Source organism: Eutrigla gurnardus (genome assembly GCF_963514095.1).
Source record: "Eutrigla gurnardus genome assembly, chromosome: 1".
Lineage (NCBI taxonomy): Eukaryota > Metazoa > Chordata > Actinopteri > Perciformes > Triglidae > Eutrigla > Eutrigla gurnardus.
In genome coordinates, this window is record NC_139915.1 from 31,392,077 (window position 1) to 31,418,672 (window position 26,596).

Here is a 26,596-nt window from a genome sequence, read left to right on the forward strand (position 1 = left end):
CTTGTTGCGTTAGGTGCCTCGGGGGTGGGGTGGGGTGGGTTGGCTGCAGCCAATCCCATCATGCATTGGGTGAGTAGCACCCTGGACCGGTTGCCAGTCCATCACGGTGCAAACACATATAGACGGATGCACACATTCACACCTCAGGCACTTAAGAGTCTCCACTTCATGTATCACGTCTGTGAGAGGAGACGGGAGTGCAAATTGACTGACATGGGGAAGCCCCCCCCCCCCCCCCCCCCCCATACACCTGCATGTATTACATATATCCTCTCTATATATATATATTTATGTAAACTCTGTGGAATTTGAAGTGATGCACCCTGAGCACATAGATTACATTGTCTCCGTCTGCTTGTCTGCAGCTGCACCTTAATCCTCCAGCTTTTTTTTCCCTCTTTTTTTTTCTTTCCTCGAAGCACCTATCTCCCCTCGCTCCCCCGAGAACCCACTATCTGTCTCCCTCTATCCCGGAGCCTTTTTCCTCTAACTCCGTCTCATTCTCTACTCTCATCACTAAATAATTCCTTACAGAGGGAAAATCTAATCAAATCTGAGTGAGAGTGAGAAAAAGCAGAGGTGGGGAAGAGATTGTCTGCGTGAATCAGACTCGGAGAGGCGGCTAAAAAAAGACGGGGAATCAGAAAGCAACTTTTGGCACCGTGTGAGGGGGTAGTGAGAGAATCGCGAGTGCATTAGCAGTCAGAGCACTTAGTGTGAGGAATCCATTCATTATTCATTAGCTAATTCACCATGTATAGTAATTAAAATCAGGGCCTGCTCCAAAATGGAAAGAGCTATGATAGACTGGTTTTCTATGTACAAACTTTAAGAGAGCTGTTTTTTCCTCTTCCCAGCACTCGTGCTTCAGGCTTTAAATCATATTTACATGTTTGAACGCCGCGACTTGCTGTCAGGACACGAGTGAACGAGGGTGACATCTTCCTGACACAAGAAGGAATCCAAAATACAACTGTGAAAATGTGCAACATGACCTTTAAAATAGCAAACAAACCATCACTTATTTATTATACAGTATATGTGATGAAATTGCTGAATAATATATATATATATATATATATATATATATATATATATATATATATATATATATATATATATATATATATATATAGAAATTCAAATGGCATGTCAATGAAATCTTTAAAATGCACAACACCAATATAAAAGTCACGCCCCATTTAACAAAAAAAAAATTAACCAGGCATGTTTATTTGATCCTGAAAAACACTATGAGACCAAAATAATGTCATGTCAATTAATGGCAAACTAAAATAGTGCATGCTGATCATCCTTCTGTTCAGTCTGTGGGGGAAAAAACAAAAAAAGAGGTGTTTGTTTGAGCTATATTTGAACAACAAAGTTTCATGTTCTGGCCTCGTTCTGACAGCAGTGGTAAAGGTTGGAGTCAAAATAATCCTACAGTACTTGCACGTGTCTGTGATGTGCTTGTTTATCCCAACCAATAGACTAATTGTCTCTCTGGCAGGTGGTTCAGATCAATGGATATAACCCCCGAGCTCCTTTTTTTTTCCAGAAAAATGATTATCTGTTGACTACAGTAAGACTCTTCCTCTGGGTTGCCTGCATATGTGTGAGGCAAGACATTATTCAGGCTCCTCATTTATGAAACAAGACTGACGGTGTATGAGAATCGATCCAGAACCCCCCCCCCCCCCCCCCACCAGAATACAGATGTGCAACAAAGCCCCATAAAGATACCAAAAAATCCTTTAAGCCATCTGCACATATGTTAATCTATATGTTAATCGCCTTTTAACACAACGAGTGTCTACGGGTCGATTTTGGCCTCCGATCACAACAAAAATCCAAAGTTACACTTCATTAGCGACTTCTGTTGTTCTCCTATTGATGATTTCCACCACAGAGCAGCGTGACAACATATATCCAGGTCATAAAAAAACTTTAACATCTGCTGCGCAAGCACCGAGCGTCTCGTAGGTCTTGTAGAAACGAAAACTCTTAGTTCAGCACAGAAAATGATGCTTCTGCTTTTCTTGGAGCAGCAACAGCAGCTTTTTCGGAATAAACAGAGGGGCAGTTGGCATGAGCGGCGACAGCCACGTGACTGAAGAAACACACACACACACACACACACACACACACACACACACAGAAAAGCCACCTACAGACAATCAAATGGCACAAAATGTAAGGAAAGGGCTCTGAAACTTGAAATAACTTTCCTTGAGCCAAAAGTAGAGTGAAGATTGGGATTGCCTTTCGATGAAAAGCACTTTAGGACATTTTGGGACAATGACGAACAAAAGAGACTTGTCCCTACTTTTGAAGCAATGATAATTTATCACCAAAGCCGCCGCCAAAATAAGATGAAGAAAAAAATCTCATCACATTGAGATACAGGAAGTGTCTCCTAAATTGCATTGAGTGACTGCGGCGTTGAGAAAAAGAAGCTTTGTTTGACAGCGTTACATCGTCTGCGTCTTTTGCTCAATTAGCATTCGTAGATAAATGATTCCTATAGGAACAAGTAAAGACCATTTACCGTTATTGCTGCGTCACATCTTCCCCAACGCTTAACACAGGTATATTATCATCCTGGTGGAAAAAAAACACTTTTGTTTGCATTACTTTATACCAATCATAATCAAATTTGGCGGTGCTAAGTACAGGATCAACGGTGACTTTGCAAAAAACGAGATAGCACATAGTTGAGAATGAGGGAGGATGCTGGCTAAAATTGGCAGCCTTATACCCACAGTCTCCATCCAGTGAGTCAGAGTACATCTTTCCGAACTCCTAAAGACTTTCCGACCTTATAACCCCTCCGCCCCCGCAGAGCAGCTTTATCTTCTTGTTCTGGAGGTGTACATGCACCAAAATGTCCAATACTGTTCTTTGAAAGTCGTTCTGGGACGAAGATCTGACCGTCAGACGGAGAATCTGACGATTATAGATAAGGTCGAGGCAAAAATCAAGCTGGCCGCCGGGATCTCTGTTGTTTCAAATGATCCGAGGCTTTTGGTCACATTTTCATTTCCTAATGAGTTGGAAAAGAGTCAACAATGTCATTGCTGTTCATTAGGCTTCCATTGCTCCGCATCTTATTCTTGTTTCAACACTGTTCACAGTAGAACAGCCGCTTCGATGTTCCAACCGACCGAGCTTCAATAGGCCTTTGAAAGAACATCTGATTCTGCATCTGCAAAAAAGACGTATGGAATACAAAGAAATGACGCAATTCTGCACAATTGCTTCTTTCAACAGCCTTTTGTGTTATTATAGATCCAATCTACGCCCTTTGTGACACAAGATGGCTAATTCACTTGCTTCTTTACCATGTTTTGTGTAGGAGGCCATAGACCTAGTTCACTGAATGCACTGATGAACTCATTTATGGACATTTCTGAAAAACAGACCTTCGTGAGGCTTTGAATTGCACTTGGAAAACAAGTGAAGGAAGTGACCATATTTGGACTGCGGAGGACAGTTGGGTGTGGCAGAGCGGCAACCTTACTGGATCCTTCTGGATTCTGGTGAGAAGCTGCTAACAAAGTTAGTTTCCGTAATTCAAGGCGAACTTTACAGCTAAGTGGTAGCGACGTTAGCAAGGCTTCAGTAGTGACCTGTCAGTCACAAGTAAGCCCCGCCCTAAAGCATACCCTGCTTCGTGGTCTTCATTCAATTGACTCTAAATGGACCATAAGAAGAGGACACAAACTATAAATTGAGACCATAAACTCATGTTTCAGAAGTAGAAGAAATAGACTAACATGCAATTTTCCAAACCACTGTAGCTGTCGAAGCTGACGCTTTCCCTCATACGGCAGTGGCCACATTTCAACTCAGCTTCTTTTTTTTTCTTTAAACCGATGCAGCAGGGGTTGACTTCAGGCCAGACCTGGAGACGGGAGTCACACTTTAATAATTAAACCTTTTCTACTTCGACACGGAACATCGCTCGTGCAGATTTTGCATATTGGAATTCTGCCGGCATGCGACGGGGCTCGCTCCTTAACGAGGAGGGGCACGTTATTTATTAAATCAAAAAGGCAATCAGCGTTCCGTTTTGTAGCTGTTTCGTGTTACATATTCACCAACCGCTTTTATCCTTCATATTCATTTCATGAAGAGTGAATTGTTTCTCCAATTAACATATCCGGTCTTGTGTCACAATTTTTAAGTGGATGAAAGCGACCGGCGGATGAGTGAATGGAAGATGGAGGGGAAGCGACAGATGTTGGCTGAAGTCGCCGTCGCTCTTCTCCCTCTCTCTCTGCCCTGGTGTAAAAGTGGGTGTTCATCCCCTGAATACAGATGGCATTACACAAGCAATCCTCTAAACGGCTGAGACACGCTAACATGCTGCCGTCTGGAATGGCCCCGCGTCGGTTTTTTTTGCGAAGCTACACACCTTTTTTTTTGTTAATCTCCGACGGGCCTCGGTTGAGGCCGTGGTTCAGGAGACGTGTCATATTACATTTTTGCTTGCACTTAGTCCTCCGGTAAAGGCAGTTTTCTGTCTTCTGTGATGTCGGGGACGAGACGGGGACAAGTGCTACGTTATGTAGAAAATTGGAGCGACTCTTTGAAGCTGCCCAACGGTGCTCGCTCACTCGCTCTCTCCACTGAAGAATCAATGTGCGATGAAAAAAGATATTGCTCGAATGCACAATCACCTTAATAAAAATGAATTTCAGTGTGTGTGTGCGTCCCCCCCTCCCTCGGGGACTTGGTGGTAGATTGGCCTGAACTTATGACAATTAACCTTGAATACCGCGGGGGGGAAATATAGTGAGGAGCCCGCGAGATCTTCAATGATTAAATTATCCCTCCTGTTGCACATCTCCGAGTCTTCCGCCACATTCTCTGCTTCCCCCGTCGGAGAGATCGGCTCTTTGTTGTGCAAATTCCTATTCAGTGTATCGTTACTCGTCATTCAGGCCGTGTTGCCTTACAAAGAGCGGCGCATGAATATGCAACCGCTTTATAATTGAACGCATTTGACGTGCTCAAGTGTTACACGTTGTTCCTCTGTGTAAATGCACAGGCAACACATATGTTTCTGTGCAACGTCACATCGGGGACTTAGAAGTGATCTTCAGGACAGACTCATTAACCATTTAAGGACAAGATTAGTGCCTTGCGTGGTTGAAGTGCCTATCAAACCACCCAACCGACGTTAAACGATACACAAACTGGTTAAATCCATCCATTTAACGCCCGCTGGAGTTTATGCTCCAAAACAGTTCCCCAAGTTCCCCCGTCCAGGAGAGTTAGCAGCCACGACGTTGTGTGCATTATCATGGAAGTAAGACTCGTCTGCATAAATTGTTTTAGCTGCAAGGTTGCATGCTGTGCGTCTGCCAGCAGTAGCATCGTAGCCGTTGAATAAATGCTACAACTCCTCAAGACCTGAGCTGAGCTCACAGGCTTGCCACCTTGCTGATTTAAGTGGAGGGGGTTAAATGTAGCATTAATCAGTCAAATGTGGTTAAACTGTCGATGAATAACATCCATACTTGATGCAAAATCAAGTGCATATGAGTTTGAGATTAGACCCTTTTTGCAAAGACGGATGTCAGCTGTTATCTATATATATATACTTATTTATTGCACAATTCCTTTTTAATAATCACATAATTTTGTATAATACTAGACATTAACACTAAGTTATTTTCATTCAGAAACACCTATACTGCACACATCAGTAGGTGGCAGCTTAAGTGTTCTGTGGCACATTACTGCAAGACATAGAGGCGAGCTGCAGTTGATAGTCTGAGCACGTAGAAGTGTGTGTGTGTGTGAGCCCGTGTGTGTTTTCCCGCTGCTGCTGTACCAATTTTTATTTTTATTTGTCTTGTCCGGTGAAAAAAATAATTGTGAACGTTTTTCTACACCGCTAATGGCGCCATAGTCTGAATGGTGTAATAACTGCTGTGTCTTTATTGGAGAGCAGTGGCCAGTCAGGAACCGGAGTCATGGGGGGGGGGGGGGACAGGTCATTGGAGGGCTCCAGAACAGCAGCGATGTATGTTTTTATTTTTTTGCGAGTGGCATATTCATTCATTCGGGTCGGGGGGAACGCGTTGGCTCAGTCAGGTGTAGGAAGGGTTTCGTGTTTGTGTCTGAGCGCAGCAGAGAGCTGCCAGTCACTCACTGAACAGTCCACTTGACAAAACACTTGTTTCAAGCTAATGCCTATTGATCACCATGAGCGAGGCAAAATTGTGAGCCACGCTGGCACGGATCCACTTCGAGGAAAACAAACCATTACGGGGAAACAACACCAAAAAGAAAAGGAGAAGAAGAAAGCAGCTGAGGTGGCTGACTCAGAAGTCTGCATCCACCTCACATTGCTGCAATTATTCCAATTTCTTCAGCATTTCTTAAGTAGTACTTGAGGTATGTAAATACATTCACAGCAACATTTTCTACAATATTAATGATATTTACAGGAGGAAGTTCATATTTTGGTCAGTAACCTGCACATGATCTATCTTATTCAAAGTCTATTTTGAGACAAAGGGTTTGTTCAAATAGATTTCAGGCTCGACCGAGTCATTGGATTTTGTGATTGTGACCTTCAGTTGAGGGATCAACTCTGGGAGAGATAAGACCCGCCGTGGTGTGAAACGCTCTGATCACCTAATGTGCTATAAATCCACACCATTACAGTAATTGACCAACCGCATTGTAATCGCAAAAAAAACACAAATCTGGTTCTTTCCCATTTAGCTAATGTAAACAAAGTGTGTTTCAATGTGATTGTTTACCCAACGACGAGCATGCTGTGTTCATTATGGCTGCATGCTGTCTTCTTTTTCAATCCAACCTCAGTGTTTCTTCTTCTGTCATTGATTTCATTGTTATCTCTACGTCTCTGTCTACACTTAAATAAAAAAATAAAGCTAAATCATAGTGGGTTTGAAGGTTAACAAGGTTTTTCTTCATCCTGTACACTGTTTACACACTCTCTCTCACACACACACACACACACACACACACACACACACACACACACACACACACACACACACACACACACAGCGGGTTACACGTGTACAGGTGTCTCGCGAGGCCTCCTTGCCGCGCTGCCCTTTCCTCTGGATACGCTCAAACAGAATAAACGAGCTGGAGGCCTTGGAGGAGGGCCAGTGCTCGTCTCCTCCATTTTTGGGTCATAAATGCAGCCTCTGCCCAAGGACTGCAGGGCCTTTTTATAAAAAAACAAAAAAAAAACAGGGCTCGGGCTTGATTGGACACACTTCTGCTGCTCCGTCCCCAGCTGCCAGAAGCAGAAGAAACCTCTTGTACAGTAAACAGAATAATAAAAAAGAAGGACTGCCTTTGCTTCAACACTGCTTGTAGATGGTGGAGACTGTGGGAAGGACGGGAGCCAAGGACTGCCCCCCCCCCTCCCCAAAATAAAAAAAATAAATAAAAAAGTGTGACATGAAGCAGCTCATTTCAACAGGTCCTTACGATCGTCCCCGTGCATCCTGCATATAGGAGGCTAGCTCACGCTGTTGTTTTTAAGAACCTAATTTCTTCATGAATAATACAGCATGAGCCATTTGGCTCATGAATATGAAATAGATGGAACCACAGGCCTCCCCCCACAACCCCGTAATCAACAGTCGACACACAGTCCGTCGTCAGCTCTCGAAGCTCTGCAGCACAGCGTTTCCTCCGGTGCATTTAGCCAATCACGGCCGATCACGGGCCCCAGCAGAACGTTAGTGTTGGTACAAACTGTCCGTGAATAATGTGTGAACGCGGCGTCGTTCGCCGCCAAGGATATTTTAGTGGATCACAAGCGTTCTCCCTCTCCTTCTGTCCCTCTTTTCTTTTTTTCCACCGTCTCTCATCTTCACGCACAGACAAACGGTATTTACAGTCTGACAGCCCTAATTCCCTAGAACTTCCACTAACATAGAGCACAAAAACCAAAATGATCGTAATGTTTTATTTACCGCCGTTGGATAAACAAGAGCTGCTCGCTGCAGAAAACAACAGTGGAACAGCTAACGCACCAACAGTCTCTGCCCATCCGTTTACCCCGCCTTAAGCCACATGGCTCTGCTCCAAAATGGCCATATGCCCCTTAGCCTAGCTGCTCCACGCTATATTAAATGACTCATGATACCGAGTCAACATGTCATCGCTACCCAAGAACGGAGAAAACACGACCGGCGGATACGATCTAGCAAGTAGAGATACAGGCGCTCGTCTGGTTCAGAGTCTTTGTTGCGGTGAAATGAGATGTCAGTTGTCAGTTATTTTCTTTTGGTCTGTTAATAAAAAGGAAATGTCTGAAAATTGGGACCCAGAGAATCATTTTACAATCATAAATGGCAACGGGGGAAAAAAAAAAACACTAACAAAAGCTGACATTTAACCAGAGAATTGGATGATTAATTGTTTTCAAAATTGAAAACTGGCGGTTAATAATTGAATGAGTGTTTTGATCACAGCTGAAACATTTCAACTCAATTGAAGGGAAATTAATCGATGACTAATCATGGAGTCATTTTTCAGCTTGGTAAATTTGGCAATATGATGTTTTTTTTATTATTATTATCTCATATGATAATAAACGACGTTGGACGGACGAAGCAATTTGAAGACACCACTTAGAAAAATCGAGATAGAAGAGTCACGAGGTTGTCTTTATGTGCAGGTTGGGCGCCGTGCAGACTCGCTAGTGGGCGGCTCACAACAATCAGTATATTCATCATGCTCCACATGTAAGCTGCTCGTGGTCTTTGCATATAGTCATAGTGCGGATCCGCACTATGAGTCAAGCCAAAGAAAACGGGAGGTGGTCGACGTTTAGCCGTGCTAGTGGCGTGGGCAGTCATGTGACTTTTACCACCTGCGGCATGATCAGATTGACATTCGTTTTTTTTTTTGTGATTTGTCTGGACAATTATTGTTTAAACTGCCATAAAATATAGACATTAGGTTCCCAATACTGTAGTTAGTGACTGAATACCAGCTTTGTGAACATGCTAAATGTTTAGCATCGTAAGCATTGTGCCTACTAAATGCTGACTTTAGCATGTCGCTAAGTTCTGCTCTGGATCTGCTCTTTGGGTTTGGATAAACTCTTTTCAAACACACTATCCAAACACAGCCACACATGGCCCTTAAGCTCAAAACAAGGCTCTTTTCATTGAAAAGTTGACATTTAGGCTAAAAGATTTGTTTCAGGAATAACGACACCGTAGTTTGTCTGACTGGATGTTTGTACTTCTGTGTCCAGGACAGCAATTTTATCATTACCCAATCAGATGACAGGCCCTGCTAATCAAACACACTGCACCACAAGTGGCAGGAAGCTTAGTCAAGCAGCGCTTCCACTCTCTCTAATTGCATTAACCGGTCCTTATTATTGTTTTCATTACCAAAGGTGTGAATTAGATTAAGAGTCGGGACTCCCCCCTCGTTGTGTGTCCGTATTCCCCGCATGGATAATTAAAGTCCAGGCAGCAGGTGCTAGTTAGATGAGCTTGCAAAAAATGTCGCTTCAGCTGGATATTCTCAAAAGGCACATCACGAGGAACCGAATAACACTTAGCGAGCTTCAGGTGTAACAAATAATTAGAGAGAGCTTTAGAAAAACTCCGGCTATGACTAATGATTATTTTCATTATTGATTAATCTGCTGATTACGGGCTTGATTAATTCAGGCAACGACACTCCGGGCGAAAACATTGTTTTTTCATGCACTGGTCATTTTTTTAAAACTGAAAACCGACTTAATTGGTTATCAAAATGATTTAAACGTAGATTAAGCACCCGACTCACATGAAGCACGCCATCTTCGATGTGCGTTATGTGCTGAGGTTTTGAAGACGTCCCTGTCTGAGATTTTTCCACCGCCACCCAGTTAAAAGGGGATGAATAGAAATCCCTTTGTGGTTTTGAAGCATTGAAAACGGCATTAGAGAAAAAATTTAAAATCTCAATAGCGATGTCTTTCTCCAGAAACTATTTTCCAGTCTGGATAACCGAGAGATGATCATATTTCTGTCCTGCTACTCATAATATCTCATCTTAACGTCTTATATTGATGTGAATGCTTTGGCATTTTGTTTTCAAAACATTTTAATGGAAAATATATTGAATAACAAATGGAAAGTAACAAAAAAAGTATTGCACAATCTAGATCCAGACGTTTAATATAAGTTCAGTTAACTGCGATGAATAAAACACGGCATCGGCATATAGACTCATTAGGAAAAGACTTTGATTGGAATTAGCCGTGAGAGCTGTGATTGATACGTCCCTAAATGAGCGAAACGAGGAAGAGATCAAACTGCGTTGCAACTGTCATCCAAGTATCCCGGCTGCATTGGATAGTCATCCGAGGCTTAATGCATTTCACAACAAATGGGGACCTTGTGTTGTGATCGAGGGATGCGAGATGGAAAAAGAATGGCACCAGAAGAGCTTTTCTCTCTCTTCCCTTTGAATTTGAAGGACAAAAAAAAAATTCTGTTGCAAACAATGCGGTTCACCAATTATGCATTATTGCGACGGAAACACGGGAACGAGATGTTCGAAGCAGCCTTGTTCGAGCCCCAGAAACCACTGTGGCTGAAGAACAGTGTTGTCATGGGGGGCTGTAGCATTGGCGACTCTGAGCCACACACTAAAGAGGCAATCTTGTCAGACTTACAAGATTCCCTGCTCGGTTTAGTCGTGTTTGACTTGGCGCCAGTTACTGGGGGTTTCATCTTTGCCAATTAAGCCAATCTAATGTATTCCAGCGACTGGAATCTGAGCTGTTTGCCAAAAGCATTAATGAACCAGATATTCATTTTCATTCTTACACTGATTTCGGTAATTTACTTCAACGTGTCATGAATCTCTTTTTTGTTTCCGTTTCCTCGTGAGTTGCAACATGAAAGGCCTTTTAGGTAATGTCAAGACACTCTCATCAGACACATCTGAGCCCAATGAACTGGCAGGTGATAACGTGTATATTCATATGTGGGGAATAAGATAAAAAAGAGTGAAGTTAGAGAGAGGGAGACAGGGAGAAAGAGGAGGGAGGGCGTTGAACATGAGAGAGATAGAGACTCATCACGACCGTCATCACTTCAGCTATTATCCCTAATTCTCGAAGGGAATATCTCAGTAAGGCGGAGTAAATTTGTGCCTGATAAGCAGAGACAATGAGATTTGGCCGGGCTTTGTGGCAAAGCCGTTCCAAGGGCTCGCTTTCACCTACGCTAGGTTTGAACTTGATGCATCACATGGCTCACGTGGACTTTGCCGTGTAGTTGCGTTCGGAGGCAAAATTAGAAGACGTGCAGACAAACAGGACTTTCGTCCACGATACCACCATTCGTGTCCCCTGCAAAGCTAAAAGCAAAGTTGACATGTTGTTACCAATTAGTCACGTGAGTTGTTGTCAAAAATCAACAACACTCTTGTCCTTAATTTGGTGTCAGCTGATCAGCTGTGGTGTCTCTAAGTACAAAGCACCACTGTGCCGATAGAGAGCAAGTCTTGGGACCTTTTTTCGGAAATAGTAAGATTAATAAACGGTGAGAGACATTTTTTTTAACATTATCTATCAATTTAAAGGATAATTTTGGACATCAAGCAAGGAATTTTGGCATATAGCTGGTATAAGATGATGAAAATATGTACAAGTGATGCCTCTTGTCGGAGCTTGTGTGTATTTCGTACAGTGATGCAATGTTACGCACATTCACTTTTGGTACCTGGCTGATAAAACAGTCGCCAGATAAAACAGGTGAGATAATGATGCATTTGTGCATGCAACATAGCTAAGCTAGCTAGCTAGCTAGCTAGGTAAGTAGCTAGCGATTCTGGTCACCTACATCTCTTGACTTGCACGATGTGTTTTCACACAAAACTAAATGATACTACAACAAACTACAAACGACAAAATTATGATCAAATTATACAAAAATTATAGCGTAATGAATGGATTAATTGAAACTGGGTCAAAATACACATTTTCTTCCAATTCCAATAGCTTGATTGTTAGAACAAAGTATCAAATTGGACCCTTCTGCAGCATAATATTGTTCTTGTCACTGTCCATCCATATCATCAGTATGTTCCAAATTTCTTCTAGCTTCATATTTTTGGCAAAAGTAAAAATGAACTATTTGGAACATACTGACCACGCAGATGGACAGAGGAGAAACCGATTAGGCTGCAAGAGTGTTTAAGTTCCATAGACATTTTGTTACTTCTTTCCCTCTGTTGTTTTTTTCCAATTTAATGTAACAGCTGTGAATCTCAGTTATGGTCCTCTACGAAGGAACAAGAGCCAACATTTCATTATGTTCACAAACTAGATAGACTCTCACTTATTCTGTCAGAAACATGATTAATTGTGCATTCCTCAAGGTGCATTTTTCTGAATTTGAATCCAGTTATAGAATCAGAATCCTGCTTCTATAATTTTCTTTAGCTTTATATATTTTAAGACATCTTCTAATGTGCAAATCAATACCATACGTTGTGGGAGAAGATGACCTATTCCTGAGTCTTTTCCCTATTTTGGCTGATAAAATATAGAGGAGAAAACGGCTCCAATAAGAGATTACTTTGACTTTGAACTTGACTAATCAAGAGTGTTTTTATCTGCTTGGGATCCGATCCAAAATGAAACCAACTATCAAAACACAGCCGGGACACATTCCCAGGAAGAATTCCCATGATCCACAGCTTTATGTGCTATCCTATAAGCTGTGTCAACCGTTGTGATATGTGTTGATTATATTCATAATACTACACTTTGAAGAAAACTTAAGCCCCCCCCCCCCCCAAAAAAAGCAGCGAAACTGTTGTATAAAAAACATAATTGCCTTTAGGGCATTGTTTACTGTGATTATGCATTTTTCAGAGCAGTGGGCGGCACTCAGCTGTGCCTCACATCACAGCACTGCCATACCTATAATCACAGGAAATAATGTTGACTCTGGCATTATCGCTAAACGCTACGTGCATGTGTAGGTTGCTGGGGAGTCTGTGGAGGGATCTATAAAGGCCGTTATGGCCTTCGCAGAAAGAGGCGGTTTGCTGAAGAGGCAGAAAACATGGTACCCGTAGCCCGAGCAGACTCTTCCTATCAGAGGCTCTCGCCAGAGTTGATGGCTGGTTGCTGCTGCAGGCCACCACAGTCACATAGTACACAACACAGATGGTGGAATAAGGCACCGACGGCTGCAGTCAAAACAGCGAACGTGTCATAATGACATTTGGGGCCATAAGTTCTGTTTTTTTGTTTTTTTTGCAGGCATCAACAGTCGCTCCGCATAAGACACACTCGGTGGTCGACACACACTCCACAAGCAGATACCCTCTTCCATAGATCGCCACATTAATATTTGTTGATTTTAGAAACGCTAGACTCGTGAATGACACAGAGCAGGATTCGCTGAATAATCCCCTTTCTGGTGCACAAAGGCGTAACTTAAGCTGCCACAGTGAATGCTAAGTCTCTCCAGCCTGGCATGCGTCGGACTCTTTCACACCCGAGCAGTCTCGACTCGTTCAGATGGGGCCCGTCTCTCTCGACTCGACACAAACACATGTTTTATTTTGTGGAGGTACCACGAGAAAGATACAGAGTGCTATCTATCAAAATGGAGCCCACTGGAAGTCGGCCTTATCTCGGGCTGCATCCCACTCGTATTTGTGTCACACAGAGGCATACTGTACACATACGTGTATGGAAAATGCACACGGTCCTCGTGTAATAGTTAAAGATAATACCAGCACAGCGCCGGAGGGACTGTACTGCTTCCACTTCATCCAGACAGGAGCTCAGTCATAATTCATCGCCACTCCCAACACCAACCTTCCTATCACACAGAGAAGTATGCAGAAGGCCGAGAACACAATATACATTGATGACACAACAAAACAGTGGCCCCTAAAGCAAATCCCTGAAAAACACAGACCGCCTTGCTGTTGACAGATTGACCCTCCTCAGGCTTCCAGGCATTAATCTGCCCCCGTTCACAGTTTCTTCACAGAGAGGTCATCGAGGGGTTTAACCAGACTGTGACCTCTGGTCCTGAAAAGTGAAGCCATGCGGAAACGCTTTAAACTTGCATTATTTCTAATAGCCAGCAGGGGGCGACTCTTCAGTTGCAAAAAGAAGTCTGATTGTATAGAAAATTACTTCACACTTGATTTATTGCCTCAGTAAACATTGTAAACGTGAGTTTATGGTCTCGATCACAAGTGCTGAGTCTTTTTCAATACAGCATGGTGTTCTTTTAGTAAATGATGGTCCCATTCAGCGTAAAATAGACGGTAAAGCAGGGGATGCTTTAGGGCGGGGCTAGCTTGTAACATTTTTGATCGTCAAAAATCTTATTTGGGTTATTTCGGTTCCATTTAGCTCCACCCTCTTGTGTCACAAAACCAATGTGTCACATTGACCACTTCTTTTATAGAGTCTGTGAGTTTAACATGTGACCATCAGGTCAGGAGGTCACTCAGTCATTTGGGAGAATCTAGACAAAAGCACAATATGTTTGAATCCAATAATTGGCATTTTGCTTCATGAATAATTTTTATAATAGCTTTATCGTCTAATTGTGATTGTAATGAGTTTTGGAAATGAATTAGGACTTTGACTGACATCGTCGTTTGACATCTGAAACCTGCAGTTTCTCGTGTGGTGATTAACATCCCACCATGCTTAGTGTAGGCAGTTGCTCATTATTTTGGCTCCAGTGGCTCAAAGAAGGAATCCATACCTTTCATGGAGGGCTCATTGTGGAAGAACGTTATTTGCTGGAGCTTCTGTAATGTACATTTGATTTAACGATGTTTCAAAATTGGAAAATGTGGCTAGGGTGATGATGGCGCGTTGAAACGAGATAACCACCTGGGAAGAACAGACGACTGTGACGTAAGTGCATTATATCTCGATGCAAGGGAGAAAAGAAATACATGGCACTATGAACCAACTAAATATCTGTCTGAGGTGTGAAAGGGCAGCTTCTCACTAGAAATGTAGAGAGCTATATTGTGGTGCACCGTGTAGTCCTTATAATACGTAGATTACCTCTTTCACACTGCAATTTGTGCGAGAACAAAAGCAGTGGTTTACTGAGGAGGAAAAATGCAAACCTGCGATGGTTAGATGAGTCACCTTCCCCCTGTTCTGAACCAGCGGTTGACTTCATGTGTGTCACGCATGAAAATAAATCTCTTTCCCCAAATGCTTACTTCCTGCAGTGACGGCTTTTGTCAGAGCCGTTCTGTTGAATGGAGCCTGCCGTGGTTAACATCCATTCCCTTAGCATGCAGGTGAGAAACGCCAAAACTACCATAACCTGTCACTCCGAACACATTTACGGTGCCTTGCTGTTCCCCGTCTTGATGATTGAGGAATATTACAAGCTGACAAATGCAAATCAAAAGGCCATGACGTGATCCTGAATGGTTTGATGAGGATGAAAATGTGGGTTAGCACACAAGTTCTCAACCAAGCAGAACGCTACACCTATGTTTCCGACAATCTTTCATGTTCAAATGGTTAGAACGTCTCGTGTCAAAGAGACCCCCCCTCAATCCCAAAGCTCGGTGTAGAAGCTCAGGTGGTTCATGTTGACCCAATGCCCTATTGAGACACGTATTGGTGTGTGTGAGTGTGTGTGTGTGGCCTTACTTTTAGCAGTTACACTGAAAGAGCAACATCATTGCAATGGCTTTTAAGGCAATTTTATATGTAAAAATGCTCATTTTTCAGTGAGTTTTCCATCATTTAAAGAGCCTAGTCTCACTACAGAATACATGGTGTGATGTGTGAACAGCAAACAGTCGTCCTACTATATACTAGACCCTATGCAGTATTCAAGATGAATCATCTACTAACCAAATCAAGCAGGCTGTCGGGGAAAGTAAAAATATGTTGTAACCCACCCTAAAGGAGAGCCCCCCCGTTTCCTGAACACTCACGATGTGCAAGCAGGTTGTAACATTGAATAAATGCGCATATGAAAAGAGTAAACTAGAGGACAAATATGTTCAGGTTTAAGTGCTGGCTTCGCGCGTTTGTGTGTGTGTGTGTGTGTGTTGCCTGCAGCAGCACTAGCAGATGTGATGTGTGCTCCAACATTTCAGCTCCCTCTACCCATTTCAGCCAACACACACGAGTATTTTCAGCATCAAGGCATTTCAGCACCTCCCACTGATGGACAGCTCCTATTCACGTTCAAAAGAGAGAGAGAGAGAAAGATGGGGTGTATTTGCTAAAGCAACAACTTGGATGTGATTGTTCACATTTTAATCTAAAAAAAAAATGTGTGCACCCTCTACTCTGGGCTGTGGTAGGGAGAGAATGACAACCTCATTTCTGAGGATATCACCCATGGGTGGCTTTGCTGGGGCTTTTGCAGACATACTGGGTCAACAGGCAGAATCACACAGAGAGAGAGAGATGTGTGTGTGTTTGTGTGTGTGTGCGTGAGCAGATTGTGTAAAATAAAGCTTGACCTGAAGCTCTTTTTTTTTTTTTGCCACATTCCCACTCAAAGCCCCCCTTGGGAGGGGGCCAGCCTTGCCCACCTGGCCAATCCGACGCTCTTGTTGCTGCAAACGTGTAAGCTGAGAATACCTGAACTGAATTTGAATTACCATATGACGTAGGCCTTTTTTCTGGCTGTAATGTCCTGCTGGCAACAGGGACTACCACAGACCCATACAGTCTCCACCGAGCGCTCAAACACACAATTTGTTGCACCAGCTCCCCCCCCCCCCCCCCTCCTCTCAAGCACACACACACACACACACCTCCTCAACCCCCTTTCTGTCCCCCCATCCATCTCCATCTCGATCTCTAAATCCATCTCACACGCGCAACGAACAGAGGATGCGACAGCCAATCTTAACCGACCTACAGAGATATAGCAAATATAGACATACCCAGAATTTAAAAAAAAAAGTATCTTTCTGTACACTGAAGTGTGTGAGAGCCGACCACAAAATCCCCAAATCACAGGCTTCGTAGCGACGAATCGGTCTTACGCGCGGATATAAAGCAGCATAGCACACTGATTACACTCAACCGGGGCTGAATTCAGGAGAAATACTTACGCATGTTCTCGAATGAATGAGATCGAGGTTGAGAGCGGTGAAGGAGAAAGCAGCAGGGCCCCGGTCCCCGTTTTGGAGCTGTGCGGTGCGAGCGAGGCACAAATCTCCATGTGAAAGGGATTCGGAGGCTATACTGCAGTCCGCGTCCCGTCCCCCCCCCACCCCTCCACCCCCCACCCCCCCCCTTTTCTCGATCACAAGTCAAGATGCTCGCCTGCTATTTAAAAAAAAACAAAAAAAAACGCCAAACATGCAGGAAGAGTTACGTCGCGGCCACCATTCCCTCGGATGTACCGAGCACCGACCAAAGAAGCCCCTCAGAAGACGACAGTGGACTTGGGAGAATATTCCTCTGGACTGACGAGGAGGAAATCCTGCAGAGTTTTGGATGGGGGGGTGGGGGGTTGGTGTAAGGGGGGGGATCAAGTCTGTATAGGCCCCTTCTTTCACCCAAAGCAGTCACTGTCCAAAATTGACTCCCACTGGTGGTTTTCTTCCTCTTTTGGAAAAGATCGCAGATTGAAATCCCCCTCCTCCTCAAAAAAAAAAAAAGAAGGAGAGAAAAAACCCAACAACAACCAAAGTGGACAAATTCGTTTTGAATGCAGCAGTCAAAGGCTGATCGTGAACTCCAAAGAAATGCACATCAATGGGGCAGACAATTAATTACCCATTTCAAAAAAGCGGCGTTGAGGTCAGCGCGGAAAAGGGGGCTGAAGCGTCCTACCAAAAAAAAAAAAAAAAAGGAAAAGAAAAACCCCGAGAACGCCTATTGGATGAAATTAAGGATATCCGTCCCACTGCAACCATCGCACGCGTCGCATCAGGACCAACGGGTTGCCATAGGCTGCTCTATAATAAAAAGATATAAAATCGCAAAGCATATGGCATACAGTTCCTATCAAGTCGAACGGGGAAGGATGCTGCTTTGCCCCAACCCCCTCGAAGCAATCCGCTGTATTGATTACATAAGCGCAGCTATTAGTAATAATTCCGCCCGTCAGGGAGAGCGTGGCCGATCCGGTTGGTGGTGGTGGTGGTGGTGCGGCGGCGGCGTCCGCGTCCGTGTGTTGCAAATAAAGCGGGTCCTCCTCGCCACCGGCTCCTAATGGTTCCCCGGCTCGCTGCAGTCCATGACTTGAATAGCGAGCACGTTGAAATCGCAGGTCTCCAGCGGCACAGATCCGGCGCGCGTCCCCGTGTGCGCGCGAGTCACGTGTGTGCGTGTAGTAGTAGGTAGGCAGGCAGGCAGGCAGGTGCGCGCGCGTGTGTGTAGGCGTGAGCGTGCTCCCGTATCGCCCAGGGACCACTTTAACTTTGACCACTTTGCCTGCGCGCCCATCTGCCCGTTTAAATCACCCAGCGGCCGTTAATTATCAGGGATCAATCGCATTAATGCATAAAGCCCAAGATCTGATGTCTCTCCGAGTGTGTGTGCGCGCGCGTGTGTTCGTTCGTGCATGCGCGCGCGCGTCTGATTAAATTGTTGATGAGGTATGGTTGCCACCTACAGGCGTTAGTCTCTACCCAGTAATCCAAAAACGGACCCCTTTTCCACACATGAATTCACATTCAACATGTTGGAGGTCTCATCAGGTCTCCTCCACGCTGAAAAGCACAGAGCGGGTCCTGGTCCACCATCATCATCATCATCTTCTTCTTCTTCTTCTTCTTCTTCTTCTTCTTCTTCTTCTTCTTCTTCTTCTTCTGCTTCTTCTTATCTACAAAAGAAACCATGACTAATGCTTTGGCATTACTGGAACATTGCATTATTTTACCCACTGCTGTTTTCAATGGGCATGTTTACCTGCATCCAATTTATTCCTTTTTACACACGCTGTCAGATGCAGACAGAAGTAACCTAGGCAACCCCTGTGTGGCTGAAACCTGCTCATTTCTTTTTGCCGGGAGCTCTGCGAGAACTTCGTTCACAGCAATGACTGATTGGTGGGTGGGGGGGGGGGGTCGGCACTTACAGGTAAAGGAGGTCTAGTCCCTCGCGGACCTTCAGACAGAAACGTAAGTGTGCATTCGTTTCATCTGAGATGAACAGCGTGTCTCATTAGACCACATAATGGACCACAAGTCGGCTACGTGACAGAGTGGCTCCTGGTCACCGAGGCCACGCTGCTTTATGAGAGAGACAGAGAGAGGGGGAACAAAGTATGAATATTAATCAGTCATAGTGGGATTGCATTACATGTTGTTTTGATTACAGAAAGAAAAAAAAAATCAAATGAGGGCTGAGAGCCTATAAAGTAATAACAGTCAAGGAGAGTATAGACCGGATAAACAATTAGAAATTGGATCAACCAGAAGAAATAATTGGAGAAGAGTGAAACAAGCACTGAGGGGGTCAATGAACGATCATATGATTAACAATTATCTTCACTATGTTGGTCAGGGAGACGTCGGGAGTGGTAGACACCACCATCATCCAACACCAAATAAAGGAATAGATGCGATAATCCAAGTTTTTCCCATTTTTTTCTCAATTAATCATTTTGCTGATAAAATGAAAATAGAGAAATGTATCACAATTTCCCAAAAGCCCGAGTTGACGTCATCAAAACGCTGGTTTCGTCAGGCCAACGCTCCGAAAATCCCTAAGACGCTCAATTGGATTAAGAAAACCAGAAAGTTTTGACATTTGAGAAGTTGTAACCAGCGGCAGGGGAAGTTTTTTTGGCACTCTAAACTCTAGCCACACGAGTGGCTCTGTGAGGCTTTAATTATTGGTTACGTAATCCAAAGTGTGAGGAAGTTCAGACTGACCTTGCACTTCTGCACCAAAATTGCATGACAGTCCAACATTTGCTCAAATGTTTCATCCAACAGTTTTTCCAGTTTTTAGTCGTTGACCCCGGAGCTGCACGGCTAGCGTGGCTTAAATGATGTCGAAGTACATTTACATTTAGGGCATTTAGCAGGCACTTTTATCCAAAGTGACTCATAATAAGTACATTTGTTGGAAGAAAGTGCAACAGTATATCGCTTTCAGTACAGTCAGGAAGTTTCAAGCACGATTGCTACGCTAACCTGTAGCTGGTATACAACAGAATACTAAAGTAACTGCCCGAACATACAAACAAGGAAGGAATGCTATGTTTTTGTATGTTTTTTTTTTGGGAGGGGGAGGAGGCTAAGCAGAGTCCAGGTGAACCCAGAACAACAGGGTCTTGAGTCATTCCACCATTGCGGCGCCATAACGGAGAAGAGTTGTGAAAACTAAGTAGTCACAAATTGATTTGTTTTACTGTTTTTTTGTGTGTTTCAGCTCAGGTATGGTGGTGAGACTATCTTTCGGGAGGAATCGGCGCTGCAGTACAGTTCAGAGTCCTGTTGTGGCGCTACCTCTTTCAATCCGTCATGCAAACCGAAGCAGCCGATCCATCTATCAGCACCAGGATTCTGTCATCTACAATACATCCCGTTTTCATGAAGCTGGAGGCAATAATCAAATGCATGTATTTACTGTATAATGAATAACTTTGAGTTTCACAGTTTCATATACAGATAAAAAAAACTGCACGTGGGAGGATCATAATAACACATCTTTTTTTTATTATTCAATTTTGAGTCAAAGTCAGAAACTGAAGATCAACTGTGTGATTATGTGTCTTTTTGCCTTTAAAAGCCCTTTTTAAAACACACCGGGCATCATACACCCGTGAACTGTTTGCCTTGACATGACAAGGCAAAATGAAGTTTCTCACACTGGTTCATAAATTCTTACGCCGTCTTTTTTAATCAGCTCTCCAACTTAAGTATCTGGAGCCGAATACAGCTCCTCCACTCCCATAAAACAGTTTAGTGCTTATTCCACATCTGTGAAATTCCAAACTTTCTCCTCCTCGTGCATATCTTTAAAAAAGGTAGCTTAACACAAAAGCCAATTTCACATGGATTACATATAATCCTGGTTGAAGAAGCTTAAATCAGTGGGAATCTCATCTGAGAGAATTTTCGTTGTCTTTTGGATGAATTCAGACCCGGGTGAACAAACAAAGACCTTTTCCTAGTTTTTAAATCGACCTACATCGAGGCGTAATTAGACTTCGATATGATTTTCCATACGCTGCACTAATACTAATCAGGTAACAGTTGCATAACTGTACTTTCACAAACACTAGCGATACATTCGATATATTTTCTGCTATCAGCATTTTATTCACGCCTTTGATGAAGTATGAATTTTAATTCCTGGAGATCTCCCGAGTAGAAAAATTTAAAATAAAAGCACACGGAACGAGGGGGGAGGGATGCGCACACCCTCTGCTGCATGTAAATGAAAGCCTCAGCAGATCTGCACAATCAAATCAATGTCAACCACATGCTGCTTCGCCGGTGCTCTCCCTCATCACAGTGTTTTCCATGCAAGGACAATAACACAAACACAGTTTTACTGATTTGAACCCACACAGCAGAGATTTTCCAGTCTGTAAAATGACTTCTGGGCGGTAAAAAATCAAGATGTTGAAGTTTGAAACATATTTGACAGCTTGGCAGCTTCTATTACTTGTATTTTCTTTGCAAAAAAAAAAAAAAAAAAACCCTGCTGCAATGATTTAGACCATGTATTCAGGCATTAAAAAAAAAAAAGGAATCCATCAAATGTGCTTGCTTTGGAAGTTGTTTGATTAACTGAATCTTGATGCATATTAATAACATTTTTGACAAGATTAATTTCAGTTTTGGAAAGATGGATGGATGATAGATGAATGGGTGTTTACTTTCAATCTGTATTCATCCAGACGAATGAGCCGAGAGCAGCTTAAATACTTGATCAAAATACTCCCAAATGCTGTCTCTGTCTACCAATTTGCTTTGGTCTTCTAAATGCAAATGCAGCCAGATGGATTTTAACGCACAAGCGTTCTTGACAAAAGGGCTCTCGCACGATTAGCAGAAAGCACAATGCGGATCACTTTTTTTCATTTTTTTTTTTTTTCATCTTCATTGAGCTTCAAATGCTTTTTTTCATATATAGCTGCTGGAGATGTGATCGAAAATGAGAGAATGATGAAAACGTGAAAAAAAACAAAAAAACGCTTTATGCTTCTTTCGGTCTTTTGGGAGGAAGAAGCTTCTTCTCGCTGACTTATTTAGACATCATGACTTTAAAGTCTGTCAAACAAATTGAAGGACCCAGATGGGGGGGGGGGAGCTATGTTAAAGTGTTTAACAAATTATGGGCAGGGATGGCTTTAGTTGATTCTTTTTATCCCTCATTTTGGTCCGCAGCCATTTTTCTGTCAAAATAGATTTGGCCTCTGTATTTCTTTCTCTCTGTGAGACATCTCCTTTTCCCGTCTTCCCTTCATTTCTATCTTCTTCTCATCGGCCTGTTGGGAGCGTTGGATCGACTGCTGTTGTAGCACATGTCCCAGACTGCTTTCTGGGACAAACTTCAAGAAGCCGGGCTGAAAAAAAAAAAGATGGAAGGGAAAAATATGGTAGAGAGAGAGAGAGAGAGAGAGAGAGAGAGAGAGAGAGAGATCCTCTAGCACTACGGAGCCTCTTCAATTATTCAAATGGCCGCTGTCCCTCTGCACTTGTTCTCTCTGCTTGGTTTGAATATTAAAATGGCCGCCCCCAAAGAGACAGATATCCAGAAGATGAAGCTCACGCAGAGAGCAAAGGCTGAGTGCGCTTGACTCCTCGCATCCCCACCGCCGCAGCAGCAGTCGTTGAACGCTGCCGACGCGACCGACTTTGAACGGGGAAGTATTCCTGTCACGTTTGGCCTAAATAGACAGGCTGCGATGTTAGCATCAAGGCTAGATGGTGCTACCTGTATCCCAACAGGCAGGAGGCGCCCCGACTCCCAAAACGGCACAGTGGAGTAGCAACAGCGGTGGTGATCCTTCATTTGAGGGCATCGGCCTGCCCACCATAGTCGGGAGGCAGAGATGTGACATGATTGCCAACTTTGAAGAGAGATTCTGATAATTGGATAATTAAAATCCCTTTCATGTGACTGAATGAATAATCTGGTTTAAGGTTGTGGTGTTGTTTGGCCATGACTAAGTGATGGTAGGGCAGTGAAGAAGTATTCAGATCGTTTACCTATGTTTTGTCCTCAAAGGGGGCAGATTGGTTTTCACATCAAGTACAGTACAACATACAGACAATACATACAAGTTTAATGAATGCCAGTATTTCCCCCCCAGCATCCCAACTCACAAGAGTGTCAGAAAAGCAGTTTGTTCAGGGCTGCTATGGCAACCGTATAAAAAAAAAATGTAGAAATAGAAAGAATAGACATTCACCACGCGTACAATCGCTTCGGCATCAAGTAAAGTGCTAGGCTTCAAATTGTACTTACAGGTCCGGGTACTTGGGTGGGGGATGGTTCGTTTCCTGCCTCCTCCTGTCACTGTATCGATGCTGTCACTTCCTATACAATACAATGAACAATGGAGCCTGGACAGTAGGGAACAATCAACTAGAGAGCGTCCTGATAGCGTGTTGTTTGGGGACGGCACAAGAAACCGGACCGTCCGAGACTGAGGACGTCTACCGGAGGGGACGGACATCATTCCTCAAAACAATGTTCCCTCGTCTGATGTTTTGATGATGGTGATGGAGAGTCCTGTCCAAAGCCGGGCAGACACTGTACTGATTTATTTCTGCCAGATTGGCTGTTGTTTGACGTTGATGCAGTCTGAGGAGGGAGGCTGATGAAACGCCCGAAGAATCGCCTGAATGACCCAACAATCTAGTTCTATGGGTGATCCGTTGGATTTCTGGCAAATCAGAGATGTTATTATGATGTATGGATGTCTTGGCAGTTCCAATTAACCACACAGCTGCTATTAGGGCGATGTGACGGTATATTCTGTCTATTTCTTCTATAACACGAGGTCAAACTGTGTGCCGATGCTTTACATTCTTAACCTTGCAGTATGGGGCCCAATCAAAACAACACTTTTCATTTGCCAGGCATGGAACGTGTATTATTCATATTGGCTTAGACTATTAATCTATTGAATTACCAGAAAAAGGCTATAATGTGATGTATATTAAAGGGCCTATATCGTGAGAGAAGTTTTTTTGCCGTATCGCTTAAGTATTGTCATCTTGTAAACTTTGTCGGAAGTGTCAATGGTTTCCTTGCTCTTATTCAGTGACATCACCGCATCACACAGAGAGTCCCGAGTTCTGGCCGTACAGAAAGGCAGATTAAAATTTAAAGCGAGTAACACAATGTACATAAAACACAGTGTCTGCTCATCTTAACACTCCCAAATTTCCCAGAGGTGCGACTGTAGACCATAGCATATGATTTACTCATTTTCATTCTCATCAGAGTGTCGCTGTCCCCTCGTTGCCTTATATAGAAGCTTTTTTTATTTGTGTTTCGCCGCTCATTTATTCACGTCACCTCCCAGATTAACAGGAGAGAGGGATGACAACCATATGAGCAATTTCTGATTTGTTAGCGCACGTAGCTTGATAGAAACCCACCCCAAGGTGTTTTTTATTTTGCATTTTTATTCTTATTTCATTGTGTTTTGTTAGTATTCAGTGATCACGGTGTGCAGCGTAGGAGGATGGACCTTAATGGACAGTGTTTCCTCTCATTACAGCAGTTCCAGATCACTGAAGTGGCGTTACTGTGTATGCACATAACACTAAACCCCTTTGTGGATGAAAGAAAGAAGAACTCAACTGGTGGAATGGCTGTGAAGGCTGTAAATGTTTACTCTGAAGTGGATGCATACAGGTAGTTAAAACTTCTCCTGTGTATCCTGCTCATGTATAGACTTCTTATCTTATTCATTCGTTTGCAAGTCTGGAGTCTACAAGGACGTGATAACTGCATCTCGTATGCCACTGCAGTACTCTAAAATATATACAGCCAGTATATATTTCTTTGTATGGCTTATAAAGGCTTTGAAATATCTGTATGTAGGTCAAATAGGACCATCCCTTTATATTCTTTGGTATTAAGGGGGACACGGCTTCCACGTTGACTTTTTTTTTACCTTGACCACAAGAGCCTCATCTTTGTGACTGATTTGAAAATGTTCTTTTAATGTTTATTTATAGCAAAGATATGAGAATGAAAATATATCTTGAGATTTAACAGCGTTGTCAATTCCTTTCATGGCGACTATGTTCTATAAATTAAAGACATCGTCAGCAAGGAGTAACTCAGAGATGTTCATAAATAAATGCAGCAATATCTGCAGTCTGAGGAGGATCCATGGGCCACGTATGCAAAAACGTTTGTGACGCATTTTGCGAAAAATAAGAAAAGCACAAAAGGTGTCGCAGCCCTTCTTATAGGTTCTAGTCCAGATTATTTTAGGTTGCAGAGAAACAATGAGGAGTTATGCAAAGCTGCCTCCGCTCCTCCAGTATGCCGATACAGATACGCTGGCACGCGTTCAAAGACGCTCCCACCGTTGTTGAACGCCACTGTCCAGCAGGCCTTGTTTTTCTCCAGGATACATTATTTTGATTAATTACACCAGGTCCCCCGTTGAATTTGAATGACCTCCAAAGGATGATACCGAGTCATGTGACTTCCTGCACGGGTTTCTGGAAAGCATCATAATGAGGTTTATTAGCATAAATAGGAAGACAGAGAGAGGCTTTCTTAAAAAACGGGGGCGTTACGTCTTTTATCCGGTAACTTTCCGGACAGCTTTACCGCCTTGGCGTGAACCTCCACAGAAAAACCAAATGCATGCGGATGGTGATTAATGCAAACGCTTTAGGCGCCGAGGAGTGCACAGGGGCGGCGGTTAAGGGAAATTTAGTGTGACCTGTTATTTTGTCATAAATGCTCCAGTGCGTTACGATAAACCAAAACTGTTATGATTCATCCGTGAGCGCTCGGCCTCACGGCGGCGAGAAGTGACGGATCGCGTTTGATCTTGCAGGCTGCAGCCTGATGCACGCGGCGTCTTTTCTTTTTCTTTTTTTACAAAGAAAATGCTCTTAAGAGTTAAAATTATGAGGAATGAAATTGAATCGTGGGTGAGTAATGGATTTGATGTAATACCCCTTCAGACGGGAGGTATGCGTATCAGATTTTAGTGTGGAAGGTTTCGAAAATTCATATCACCCACAATATCTCGTATCATCAATTGAGGAGGGAAATAGTTCCCCTTCCACATTCAGGAGGACAGACATGTATATTTATCACGGTAAAGATGGAACTGCATGTTAAGACACTGGTGGTGGCTCCTTCAGTGGGAGTTCAATGTCTTTCCTAATCCGAATGGACAGTCGGTGTCGTAAAGGACCGAAGCAGTGACCTTCCATTTTGTGGGATTGCCTCTTACAACCTGAGCCAGTCTTCTGCAACACTGATCCCTCTCTATACTCACATTTTGAGTACAAAACCCATGCTTTAAAAAAGAAAAAGGAAACGTGGGAATAGCGAGTGCTCTTGTAAAACTTTCACCTGAAACCTTTTTCTCCCCATCTGAAATCTGAAAGAAGCTGATATATCTATATATGATCAGGG

At 43.3% G+C, this 26,596-nt stretch overlaps 1 pseudogene across 2 annotated transcripts in view; it reads right to left on the bottom strand.

Moving 5' to 3' along the window:
- LOC311017899 (leucine-rich repeat-containing protein 4C pseudogene) overlaps nt 1–17,265 on the bottom strand; it is a 39,301-nt pseudogene extending 22,036 nt beyond the window's left edge. Inside the window, exons 1-2 of one of the 2 annotated variants that reach the window (XR_014599375.1) lie at nt 17,113–17,265; nt 6,780–6,895 (exon numbers count right to left, since the gene is read on the bottom strand). The product of XR_014599375.1 is annotated as a leucine-rich repeat-containing protein 4C pseudogene (transcript). The remainder of the gene's footprint in view (nt 1–6,779; nt 6,896–17,112) is intronic. The other variant, XR_014599363.1, reaches the window with a different exon arrangement.
- Between the last annotated feature and the right edge of the window lie 9,331 nt (nt 17,266–26,596).